General features: G+C 42.8%; 1 protein-coding gene across 1 annotated transcript in view; it reads left to right on the top strand.

Annotated features, from left to right (window-relative positions):
* The first annotated feature begins 11,227 nt into the window (after window positions 1-11,227).
* The window catches only part of NCOA1 (nuclear receptor coactivator 1), a 130,157-nt gene continuing 128,047 nt past the window's right edge, over window positions 11,228-13,337 (top strand). The window contains exon 1 of the mRNA XM_009319764.1: window positions 11,228-11,347. The gene's annotated coding sequence lies outside the window, so the exon portion shown is untranslated. The remainder of the gene's footprint in view (window positions 11,348-13,337) is intronic.

Below are 13,337 nucleotides of genomic sequence, written 5' to 3' on the forward strand. Positions count from 1 at the left end.
TTGTTCACATTGCTGCTAGCCACAGGTGGAAATTCTCAGCCAAATCCTCTGTTGTTGGAGCTGGTTTCCCTGGAAGGATCAGAGCAGCAGGGAGCTTGGTCTCTGGATTGATGGATGGGAGAAACTTGAACGTTAAGGGGTTGGTTTGCCTGCAGGTTCTGAAGTTCTGCAAGAGACACGTTTTGCAGAAAACACATCTCGATGGATTGACTTAAAGCAATTTATGAACAGCTTTTTTTCTCCTCTCTTTTATAATGTTACATTCAACTTGCATGGCTATAGTCATCTGCTTCTGAAAAGTCTTTTTCCTTCCGTGCCCGTGCCCTCTTTTGATGGCAGACCACACAGAAAACCAGCGCGATGCTGTATTTTTGGGGTGGCTCCGGACCGATGGTAGGACATGATGGTTGCAAGAGCAGAGGAGTGGGAGGACGTATATTAGCACTGACACTTTGCTAGTCTGCATGTGCAGCTGGAATCCCCTTTCTCTAAAATTAGTGGAAAACAGGCTTAGAGGAGCGTAGAATCACCATAGAATCATTTAGGTTGGAAAAGACCTTTAAGATCATCAAGTCCAACCGTTAACCTAACACTGCCAAGTCCACCACTAAACCATGTCCCTAAGCGCCACATCTACACGTCTTTTAAACACCTCCAGGGATGGTGACTCAACTATGTCTGTGGGCAGCCTGTTCCAATGCTTGACAGCCATTTCGGTGAAGAAATTTTTCCTACTATCCAACCTAAACCTCCCCTGGCGCAACTTGAGGCTTGTTCCTTGGGCGAAGAGACCGACCCCCACCTTTCAGGCTTAGAGGAGCGTAGCTGGATGGTAGGAAATTTCGCGAGCTATTTGAGGCTGCAGTGGAGAAAGGGAAAAGCGGTGGTTAACCCTTGACTTTTCTGTTCGAGTTGTCTCTGTTTCCCGTATACAGTCCCCCATTCACTGCCCTGGAGCTGCTCTTCCACCTGTGCCCAGTCAAGGCCAGTTTATAGCACGGAATAGGCTTTATATGAGAATTTATGATTATTGAATCTGATCTGTCAGTGGGTGCTAGTAGCTGAGAAGGTAAAGCGGTTGTCCTTGTCATCTCAGTCCCCACAGTGCATGCATGGCCATCATGGTTGTTTGCAGGAGTCCACCCTTGCTCACCTGCAGCGTTGTCAGTGAAATGATTAAGCTGAAATAGCGCATGAAAGCAGGGGAGGGAATTCTCAGCTTACATTGGGAATCAATTCAGACAAAGCTTTCAAATAGCTGAAGTTATAAATACAGATAAGCTTATGGCATCTTGGATTTTTTTTTAATAAGCATAAATACATGAGAAAGAGCTGTAAAGCTTTTCAGTTCACTACAGCTCTTCTGTGTAAACACAGGCCCTCTCCTCCCAGTAATCCTTTATTTCTAAAGCACTGGTTAGGCATTCAGGCTGATAAGCATGTCATCTTAAAAGCTTTGGTGATATATTCCAAGCTGCCTTTAGTGGTCCTCATCCTCGGTGGCACCTGTGCTTTGCCAGCTGCAGTGGCAGCTTGCACGCTGGATGCTCTTGTACATGGAATTTCCTTCCCCCTACACCCACCTTTCCCCTCTCTCATAGAACAAGAAGCATATGCCATTTGCCATCCTTGGTCCTGACTTTGATGAAACTTTCTAGAAATGTTCTTACCATTTTAAGTAATTTTTTTTTTATGAAGTCTCAGTATTTTTTTCGAGCACCATATTGAAATAATTAAAAAGATAAACATGCATTTAAACTGTTTAAACAGCATTGTATTTTAGTGTGCAGTAACATAGCAGTGATGAAGGTTTCGCTTTACATTTTTTTCCACTCTTTAGAGTCCTCAAAATTACCTTTTTACTACTGAGTTTTCTTTCTGTAGCTATAGCTACATATTCTTGTATTATGCATATATGGATTTATGCTATTCCATAATATATGGAGTTATAACTCCAGTATAATTGTTTTCTTAGTATTAATATGCTTTGTGTTATTTAATTGTCAGCTGGGGATTATAGTAAGCACAGAACTTCGGTGTTCGTATCCAGTCTGTTTATCTGAGCTATCTGCATTGTATAAAAATCTCAGATATAATTATGTGAGTAATGGGGGCGGTGAGAGAAGAGCAGTTTTCAAATCTTGAAGTGGCGTTTGTTTCAGAAAGTCATCTTCGTTCCTTTTTTCCCCTTCGTCGTCCCAATATATTTAATCATTAAGACACGACACTCAAGAAGCGTCAGAGAACATTCTGAAATTATTTTGTTGGCTTTACTTTTTAAAGAAACCTATTGAGTCAGCTTCTCAGAAACTTCTAAATTGCTTCTGGATATAACGAGCTCTGCCAGAGTTTGGATTCAATAAAGGTGATGAGATACAGATCTGAAATCACAGGGCTGAGGACAGTGATGTTTTTATTAGAGATGTGTACCCGTGGTGGTGCAGAGTGCTTTGCATCTTCAGCTTACGCTTACTCCCAAGCTTGACTCAGCATGACCCAGGCCCTCCTGAAACGATGTTTGAGGTCTAATGTAATTGAAATTCTAAATTCATTGAAATCAAGAAAATTAGGATTTCACAATGTCTAATGCCTCCCCCGTCATTGTTTTGACGCCAGGACAATAAAGCATCTTTAGAGTTAAAAATGTAAGACAAGGATAATCAAGAGCTGAAAGTCCAGACATACGAATTAATAGCAAAGTTGTCGCTGTTGTTCTCTAGTACACCTTCTCTGTGTTAATATCTTAATGAAAATTTTTGAACTCTGTAATTTTATATACAATATCTTTTATGTATTTTATTTTTTATATCCTTCTCCATTAGTTTTTTTTAAATTACATTTTGTTGTGGAAGAAAAAAAGGCAAGAACATCTGTCCCAGGCTGCTGGTGCTCGTTGTTAAGCACATTTTAATGATGGATAGTAAGAAAGTAAACAGTTTAAAGTACTGTACCACATACTTGTAATCCAGTGCACAGCTGTTCAAGTGATCGTGAAGGGTTGAGGCCAGCACAGTGTCTGTGCATCACTTGGTATAACAGCATATTTGTGCCTCACTTAAGGTTTACTTGGACAGCAGCCTGTTTCACGATGGTACCCGTACAAACCCGTTTGTCATCATTTAATTGTTGTCACTGGCTTTGAGTAGAAAGAAAAAAAGGTAGGAAAGAATTAAAAGTCAGTCTCACGTTCCTAAGATCAAGATCGTTCTTTGCAGGAGATCTCAGATTAGGGATTTATTTTTAAAGTGTGGTAGGAGCTGGTTTTGTTGGAACAGGGAACCTGTGACAGCTTAAATTCCACTTTCAAAGATGCATCTTCTTTCCAGCCCGAGGAATTAGCATTTGCACAGCTCTTCAAACCAGTTACTCTCTTCTGTACGAGATCATCTCTCCTAGATTACTCAGAGAAAGCTTCAAGTATAGACCTTTGGAAACGTCATGTGATTTCAGCCTTTCCAAGGAGCTGACATCAAGCAAGCAAGCGGTTATCACCCTTTGGCATCAGTCTGACAAAATAGCTTGCAAATGACGGTAGACATTTAAGATAACTGTGAGGCTTTGGAAGAAAAGGAGTCTGAGCACCGCAGGAGTACTGCGCTGTGTAAATAATTATTTATATGTCGTTTGGCTTGAAACCAAATTTGCCCTAATGAGAGAAACCAAATATTCTGAGAATGTGGATGCCGTTCCAGAAATTAGGGTGTTCGTAGAGTTCACGTTCAGCCGGTGAGGGAGTAATAAAGTTGGATCTAATCTATATCAGGAGGTTATTAAAAAGTGATATAAAGCATGCAGTTAAGGCCATTAATGACTTGAGAGTTTTTGGACATAAATCTAATGATTCCTTTGGCTAGGAGCAAGCTATGGATTAATTTGGCAAAATGTAGTGAGTGGGCACCTGGGGTGCTGGGTTCTGTGTGGATAGAAAAACGCTTCGGGTGTTGGTTTGGGGATTTTCTTTTCTCCCCTTAAAGCACACTTCTGCTTTCAGGATGCAAAACAGGAGTCCTGCTTGCATGTACTGCGGCAGGGGTGGCTGAAGCACCCTTAGAAAGTGTCATCTGCTAAAGAGCTTTCAGGTTTATTCTCTTTGCGGGATCCTGTGGCAGGGTCAGTGTTCCCCAGAGCGGATGATGGTCAAGTCCATGGTCAGTGTTCCCCAGAGCTGATGATGGTCAAGTCCATGGCAAGGGAGAGATTTTGACTTGTGTGATTTCCACCGCCTGAAGCTCCTGAAGTGGTCCAGCTGGGGACTTTCTGCCAGCAAGTGCTATTACGGCTTCACAGCACTTGTGAAATCTTGAGCTGGTTCAAAATTACAGCAATTTGCATAAATATCAAAACTGGGAACTCTGGGCTTTGTGTTGCGATGAGGCGGGTAAATGAAGAAAAGCCGGTGATGGTGTAGGAGACCTGTGGCAGGTTGAGCATTCATGGACATACGAGATTGTTGCGGAGACCTGCAGAAGTCTGGCACGGCTCCTAGCTTGGGCTCCGTGATGTGCCTCTCCTGTCTTGCAGGAGTACCTTGGGCTTTGGGAACCGGCAGGTTAATTGATCGGTCTTGATCTGTAACGGTAGGAGCAATCTGCAGATGTAACTTTAGTATTAGTGTTGCCTGTTGTTATTGAGTGCCTAAATGAACAAATACAATCAATTTCTCCTTCAGATTTATTTTAAAACATATTTTACACTTTCTGCTTTTCAGTTAAAGCCCTGCAGTTTCATCTAGGACGAGTGAGAATCCTGCAAAACCTGGCACGCGTTCAAAACCTTAGAAGTACAGAAAGCTGTTTATTAAACTTCCTCATGGGTAGATAAGACAACTCGCTTTACTGGAACAAAGTTAATATTATTTTTTTTTTCCGTTGAGGTCTTAGTTGTGTAAAATTATTCTTTCCAAATACAGTGATTGTTTTTCTGACCTTTTAATTTGCAACAGTTAACTGGCAAATGGATTTAGCCCTCTTGCAAAACGGCTTTTCTCTCTGTCTCCTGCAACACTTATTTGGTATTGTGTATAAATCAGGCAGTAGTACATGAAAAAGTAGATAAGGTGGAAAACAGGCTTTCCAGATGCCCAAAAATATGTATAAGTTCTTAAGCAAAATCAAATTTAAAGGGAACCTGAAGGAGTACTTTCATGGGGGGAAAATGTAGTGAGAATTGGCATTGCCTTGAAACTGTTGCCTGAATGTCCTTACTCCAGGGACATTAAATATCCCTTTTAAAAATGCAGCACTTACTCTGGCCCAACAGCCTTGGAGTTCGGAGGAGTTGCAAAAAAATATTTGGTGCTGCGCGTTACTTGTAAGCAGGCAGAAAAGGAAAGTCCTTGTGGGAGGCTCCCTGCAACCCCTTGTAACAAAGCTGTCCTTTTTTTAATATTACTTTGTAGTGTGCCCTTTTTATATATAGCACGGCAATGAAAAACAAGTAAATAAATTATGGATTTTGTCAACATACAATAAACATTAAATCCCTCCTAACTCCTTTCCACTTGCTTTTTATAGTTGGGTACAATTTATTACCTTTGATTACCCAGGCTAAATGGAACAAACTTTGGCAGTGGAAAGACAGGAGAGGATCCTATGGTCACAGCATGGGCCAAGGTTGGACAAACCCAGAGCTATGTTCATGTTTGTCTTCATGACAAACCTTCATGACCTTGTGGTCTGGAGCCCGCTCATCAAGCGAAGAGAGTAGTGCTGTTTCTGGTCCTGGCTCCACAGACCCTTGTTTATGCATTTTAGTATTAAACAGTCACCGATAAAATATTTAGAGCCTTAAGTAAAATATAACAAGGGAGGTATTGAAAGATGTGTGTTTCACATGCTAAATGATGACTGCTTCAAAGGTGCTGTGGTGGCTTGGTCCATCACGGGCTGTGTGAGAACTCAGCTGCAAAGCGTTTATGCCCTGTAGGTCCATGGCTGAGGATGCAGTAGAAAGCACATGACTTCGAGGGACGGGAAAATGTTGTAGTAAGCTAAAGATGAAAGGTTTTGGGTGAGATCTAGCATGGATGGAGGATGACAGGAAGTTGTTTCTTCTGGTCGCTGGAACGTCTGAAATGGTTTAGTGGATATATTTTACTCAAAAATATATTAGCAGTTGACCTTGCGCCTAAACACCATGCTAGATTTTAGCTTCCTTATACTTTCCACTAATTTTTCAACTGATGAGTAGAATTTCAAAGCAGGCATACGGATGGAAAGGCTGATGGGTTCAGCAACACACCAGGCTCTCCTATGTGTGGTTGAATACATTTTCATGGGATAAGGAGAACTTCTGATACGCTGAATCTGCTGTAGTTAACGCGGAATAGTTTAGGTGGAAGGGTTGTCAGGGGGCCATCTGGTCTGAACCTTGCTCAAAGCAGCTTCAGAGGATAGGCTTAACAAGATCGTGGATAACCCACTTCTTGCCCTCAGCTTCAACTGTTTAAAACCAGGATCCGGTCCATCGACTTGTATGGGATATTTCTTCTTTCTGCTTTGTTGGGTTGCAGGGAACAACCCAACTTTGATGCTTTGTTGGGGGGAAAACATGGATACACCTAAAGCAAATAACTTCAAACCATTCAGTGAAAGTTGTCAATAGTTTGAGCAAAAAATGCTGAATACAGGATTTGGGAAGAAAACAGAAGAGCAAAGGTCACCAGTCAATGCAAGCTTTAGTGAAAGGCCTTGGGGTTTTTACGTTGGAAATCTCTAAGTGCGTATTCCTACTAATTAAAATGCTTTCTGATGAAAGGGAAAAATATCCTGGGCGGTTGATGTATATAATCTATGGATACTTATTTCTTTTATCTGTCCTCCAGATCTCTCTGTATCTTAAACTGAAAGCTTGTGCATAATAGCACTTGTAAAGTGTCTTTTATTATTGCCTCAAGGTATTATGTTTTGGAAGGAAAAGCCAAGATCCAGCTCCTTCAGCTTCTTACTGTGATTAATAGACTATGGGTAGTGGTCTGCAGACAGGTTGTGTAATAATGACCTGGGAAAGCTTAGCAAAATCTTCATATGGTTGATGACAAAGAAAACGTGTGGGACATGGGAGAGCTTGAGGGGATGGAGCGGTTCTGCCAGGGGATTATGTCTGGAAGATCTTTGGTGCTCTCTAAATGAGGTGTGGGTTTCTGTCTGCCTGTCAAACCGGCTTTCTTCTCCTGCTGTGGGCTCAGATCATCCGATGACCCTGGGACGGCATCACCCCACTACTTCTTGTGCTGCACTCTGGGAGTGACTCTGTGGCTGCCTGTAGGCTGCCTGTGGTTCAGAAGCCATGGTTTCACCATCTCTGGAAAAGGAGAGGTTGTTAATAGTATCTGATAAGGTCACCTGCACGAGAGGCTGTAGGACCTCCCTGAGTTCAGTTGTATTTGAAATAGTGGGTTGAGCTCCCACTTTCAGGAGTTTTTCATGTGTGTGGACAACGCAGTGCCGTTGCCAAAGGAAGCTGCACTGGGGAGTCACGTGTGGTTGGTGGTCCACCATCACTGAGATCTTTTCCAAAGTACAGTTTCCTCTACTCTTAAGTGAGAATATAAGAATAGCGTTGATGATCTGCACCCTGTTTCTAAAAGTGGAGCCTCTAAAAGGATGTGAGAACTGGGCAAACCCTGTATGACACTTTCCCAACTCTCCAGCCTCTGATCTTTCAACATCTCCAGGACTTTCCCACCCAGAGATGATGTCCATCTTATTAGTAACCATCGTGGGTGTCTGCTCTGTGACACGGCCAGTCCTCCCTTGAGCTCATGCAGATGTTTAGCAAGCACAACGTTCTGTGGCAAGGAGCTAAACTGCTTAGCTGGGTTGTGTGTGAAGAAACTGCTGTCTCTTGTTTGGTTTTGGACTTGCCACCTGCTACTTTCATTTCTTGCCTCCTTGTTCTTGCACTGAGCAGGCTGCTGCTGCCTTCATAGACTGCTGGTGTGTCCCTCCTCTGTTACACCTCATCTGGATTGGGAAGGGTCTCTGCTCCAACTCTGTGTTTGGTTATAAAGTTGTGCAAGGTCTTTGGTTGTAGTCACGTTGGTAGAGGAGGCAGATCTCATGTCCTTTGCAGCTTTCAGAGTCAGTCTGAGTCCGAGTTGCAGTGGCTTTTGCTCATGGCTTGCAGGAGGATGAGTAATGTAGGGCGCAAGAACTGCTCCTTCTGGGATTTCAGTACGAGCACGTGATTAATGATGATCTAGTTATATTTTATGATTTGTCGCATGGCCAATTATTAATCTGTTTAATATATTCCATGTTATGTAATGTAATTCCAGTTACTTGAGAAATCATACTTTACAAAGTTAAATGATTTACCAAACTCCAAGTATGTTGCAGCTGAGCTGTTACAGTTTGCAGCCAATCTTGTAGTCTTAATAAAAACACATACAATTGATATAAGACCTGTGTGTCGATAGACATCAGTTATTTACTTCCTGTATTTCCTAATTAGGTTTTATACCAGCATTTTCCTTGTCTTCCTGGAATGTGAGCTGGACCGATATCTTGGTATTAGCCTGGTCATCCTGCTCACGCATTTAAATTATTGACACAACAGCATGTCCTTCAATGCTCTCAAACCTCCCAAGTTAACGCTTGCGGGAGGCGACAATAAATGGTCCAGGGGGTTTCTCGTCCAGCTCTTTTAAAGCCGCTGGGATGCAGCTGAAGATCTCCTGACTTAAAAACGACCAGCTCTGTTAGCTGTTGTTTCACATCTGCCTGCATTGCTGTTGGAATAGAAAATGTTTCCTGTGGCATGACTATACCATCTGGTTTCTTTCTTAATTAATGAACAGAAATATTTGTTGCATTCTTCTGCCGTTGCTATAATGTTGCTGGTGGTTGCTCTGTTTCTGTGCGGTAACGATCCTCCGCCGTTGCTGGAATTTGCTGTTCCTAGGTAATTCTTATAATGTGATACGCTCGAACCTGTGAGTATTGTGGTTCCTCCCATTGTATTTTGCTTCTCTCGCTGTTTCATATCACTACATTTCTGATGTATTTTAATGTTTCGTTTAGTTTTTCTTCTCTTTAATATATATATTTTTTTATTCTGATGGTTGCTTTCCTTTTCATGAGAGCCAGGTTGAGATAAGTATTTTTATTTTTTTAAAACAGGAACATCTTCCCTTTTTAGTTTGGGGAACTTAGTCCCCCCCCAGACACACACCTTGCCCCAGGAATCTGGAAACATATTCTTAAAGTTTCCATTATTATTTATGTTTTTCTGGTTTTAGTGTTCATTCCTTAGCGTCATTTTGTCTATTTATTGTAGGGGCAGTGAAAGCAGCTGGGACATACGTATTATTTAGAAATTCAAAGACCGTCTCCTACTGGTAAAACGCAACTTTCAGACTGGAAGCCTGAGCGATACAGCAGTTTGTGCATCTTTTGTGTTCATTTATGTGCACGTGTGTATAAAAATGGATGCTTAACAAGGCAGGCATCCCATCTCCCATCGGGATGTGCTCTAGTCACACCTGTCTGTTCGGATGTGGACCCATAAGCTTCCAGAGTTGTTCTCGGCCAGTGCCTTGGAGATGCTGCTGCCATCTGAGTTTTCCTCCCTCCTTTTGCCTACTTGATTTTTCATGAATAAATTGCAACGAGCGACTTGTAAGAGTCTTGTGTTGCTAATGACGGGTGCATTATTAAGACAGTATTCTAATGACTGTGTCCATGTAAGTAATTTCTTTTGTAATAGCGGAGCGGCGACGGGGACGAGCAGGTTTTGAACTAATGATGGTACTCCCCTCATCTAACTTCAGATACTCGGAATTAGATGTATAAATTTAACCCAATAATCCTAGTAACCCTGTGAGAGAGAGAGAGAGAGAGAGAGAAAGAAAATGTTTTCATCCTGGAAGTAATTTAATGTGGACGCCTAACCTGGTGATTCCTCAGGGGCCAAACCTGATCCGCTGAAGCAGCAGCTAGCCTTTGGGGCTGGTTGGGCTGCTGAGGACTGCAGACGTCTCCATCCACCATCTTCAAGGGGAGATTTCGTGGACCTGTTTATTGACTGCAGAGGGACCCTGGAATTACCAGCTCCAGTTTCCAACCAGCTCTTAGGTGTCTAAGGTTGATTAAGATGAATTGCATCCCATAGCTACTACAAATAAAAGTTCAAAAACAGTATTGGGACTTCTGTCTCAGAGCATTTGATGGGTGGGTAGCAAGCTTGGCTATAGAAACTGCAATGTGTGGAGTGGCTTGGAAGAAAGGTTATGAAGCTTATCTCAGCGTTTCCATGGTTGTTGGGTTTTTTTAAATTACTTACTTTTCCATTAGAATGCATTACAATATGAAGAGCCCTATGTTATGAACTTAAATTTTTGAACCAAGCAAGGTCTTTGCAAGCCACAGATTAGTTGCCATACTAGCATTTGGCTCGAGAGGAACAAGGTTCAGACTGGCATGACTTACAGGAGAGGGGATAGCTGAAGAAAATGGACATACTGCAGTTTTGGTATCTTTTTATGGCATACGTGCTTCGGGAGAGAAATAATTATGCTCATCTCGGGTTCAGAGGCTACCTGGCTTATCGAAGGTGATACAGAAAGTCTGCAGAAGAGGAGGAACTGGAGAAATCCCCTTGATCCAGTTCTAGCTTAATGCTTAGTAACAACAGCAATTTACTATCCGTGCCTTTGTGAGGCAGGGAAGGATCTCATTATCTTTGAGTTTTATGAGTTCGGCGGTGGTCTGCAGCCTGTTGGCTGTAAACACCAACTGTAATTTTCTGGTGCTAGTTTTTATCTCCCATGTTGGCGTAGATGCTGTCTCGCTATGGCAGATTTGCTACTAGATTTTGTGCTGTGTTTTTCTGGAGGGTAATCTTTATTTCTTAGGAGTGGCATTGGCAAAGAGGGAGGGGAGAATTTAAAAAAAAACCTGTATCGGTTGGAGTATTAAGCTTTCATTTACTTTATTTCCCCAAGTAGCTTAAAGCTTGTGGAACCTTGATGAGTTCTTTTCTAATGGAATAAAAAAGATACCTGGCAAATTGATAGTATTGAGAAGGTCAGCAAGCTATTAATGCTGCTGCTGTGAATTAATAGTTGACCTCAGCGTTGCTGTTTTTCTACTTAAAACACTGAAAATTGCATCGTGTGAATAATAATTCAGAAAGATAAATGAAAGATAATGCAGAAAAACTGTCTTTTCCTCCACAGGACTCAGTAATTGATGCTGGTCCCCTATCAGAAGAGTTCATGTGAAGACTTCCCATGGAAGGTCGATGCCTGCGTTTGCTGAGGCTCTAGGATTCTGTTGTTTGCTGTTTAATTAACTGAAGAGTCCAGTTTTTCCCATGAACCATCTTTCACCTCGGGAAGATAGAGGTAAGGTTGCAGGTCTCTGTTTCTTCTTTCCTCTGGCGGAAAATGTTTAAACCTGTCATGGAGGTGTTTTTTACTGGAGCACCTCTTCATGCGGAATTAATTATTGAGACTGCTGAAAGCAAAAGTCACTGTTTTTCTCTGTCCTTGGCATCCTTTGGGTTGTTTTCCGTACATGAGATGTGCAGTCAGTCTGCATTGCATTCGTAGCTATGAGAGTTGTTTTAAAAGCTCATAAAGATGAAATTATTGCCTGAATCAGCTGTGCTTTCTCAATATGTTTTGCAAAATTGAATAGCTAATTGCTGCGGTGTCAGAATGGTATGCAAAGGATTTGTGCTAAAGAATAATATGTGGTTTTGGTAAGTCAGTGTTATGCTGTAGGCTGGCTCGCGGTGTTGCTCAGGTGAATTGAGTTCATAACTAGAGAATTTTAAAAGTCACAAACTTGGGAAATCAAAATGTTTTATGGCAAGGGCCACTCCAACTTCCGGAGCGAGAAGTGTGTACTCAGCATCCTTGTAGTCCTTACTAGCTGATGTACGTAACAACTTGAACACTTCTGTGGTTTGCCCACAGCCAGCAATATCTTGAAGGAAAATTGTTGTAATGGAGCAGTAACTTGGAAAGACAGTAGAATATATTTAGAAATGAACAAAATGGTAAAACAAGTAGCAGTTGGGTGATGGCTTGGCTTGCAGCTACAGTATGGCTGTGGGATTTGCAGCTTCTCTCCATCAAGACTGGGAGTGCTTATTGCTGTGGACCATGAGCACGCAGGAGAGGGGAGGACCTGTACCCCTGCTAATTCCCCTGGAAAACCAGCTTCTAGCTGACATGCCGTCAGGCAAAAATTACATATATCACTACAGTTGCTTTTGTCTGATGAAATTTTATATTGCTTGTATCACAATTTCCTGAGATGGCTGGTGTTGCAAGAAACTTTTGCGTCGGAGCTGGTTTTGGCTGGAGTGCAATGGAAAATGGGATATTTCTTTCTGGACTGAGTGTGGCTGCTGCTATGCTCCTCTTCAGTGCAGTGTAAATACTGGTCCCAGTAAGATACTGATGATGTGTGTCCTCCGTAAGCTGCTTTGGCTACCTGGTTTCTGTCCTTGAGTTGGCTGCTTCCCTGAACTGTGGTGTGGTGGGATGATCGCTGCAGCAGGGACTGAGGTGGCTTGGAGATGTCAGTGCCCCGTTCTAGATGTCCTCCTCCGATTGGTTTGGTGGCCGGAGGGCAGATAATCGGATGCCCAAGATGGGGCACAGGGGTAGTGGTAGCTGGGAGCCATCCCCCCTTGCCCCGCTCTGTCTGGCTGTCTAGCGTTTGCCCTGCGCTTTTGGGCAAGGCTCTTTGCTCTCTGCCTTGGTGTCTTCCATTTGTAGCGCAAATGATGGCGATAATTAGGCATGGTTGTAAAATTTGGAAATAATATCGCTTCTGTATTGCTGTGTGCTGTCCTGACCTGTTAGCTCAGAGTTGCCTGGGTGGAGAGGAGCTGGGGGGCTGCCCATGAGTGGTAAGAAACCAGCAGAGCCCAAATCCAGTGCTGGAAGTGCTGCTCAGAGTTAATTATTAAACCGCGCTTTGCCTGATAAATGCACAGTTGGATTCAGCATTTTTTACTGCAAAAAGATCACCTTTCGCTCCGGACAGAACAGCTACTTTGTGATTGGAAGCGGGTAAGCCGTATCACACACAAACAAAAATCTTAGCTCCTGCGACTCTTAAGATGTCTTTATTTTTCTCTCTGGTATCTGACCAGATTCAGCTTTTGAAGAGGTGACCTCTCAGGGTGGTGGTGGGCTCTCCCCGCTGCTGACCTCCTGCTTTCCAGGTGCTGATTAATACCTGTCCAGGCTGGGAACTTGCAGACCGATGGCCTCGGGCTGGAGCATGGGCTGTATGCAGCTTTGTGTTCTTAATTTTCTCCTTCCCCCCCCCCCCCCAACACATCGGTACAAATCATGAGCCTGGCAGCTGCCAGGC

Source organism: Pygoscelis adeliae, unplaced genomic scaffold, assembly GCF_000699105.1.
Source record: "Pygoscelis adeliae isolate BGI_AS28 unplaced genomic scaffold, ASM69910v1 Scaffold121, whole genome shotgun sequence".
NCBI classification, from domain to species: domain Eukaryota; kingdom Metazoa; phylum Chordata; class Aves; order Sphenisciformes; family Spheniscidae; genus Pygoscelis; species Pygoscelis adeliae.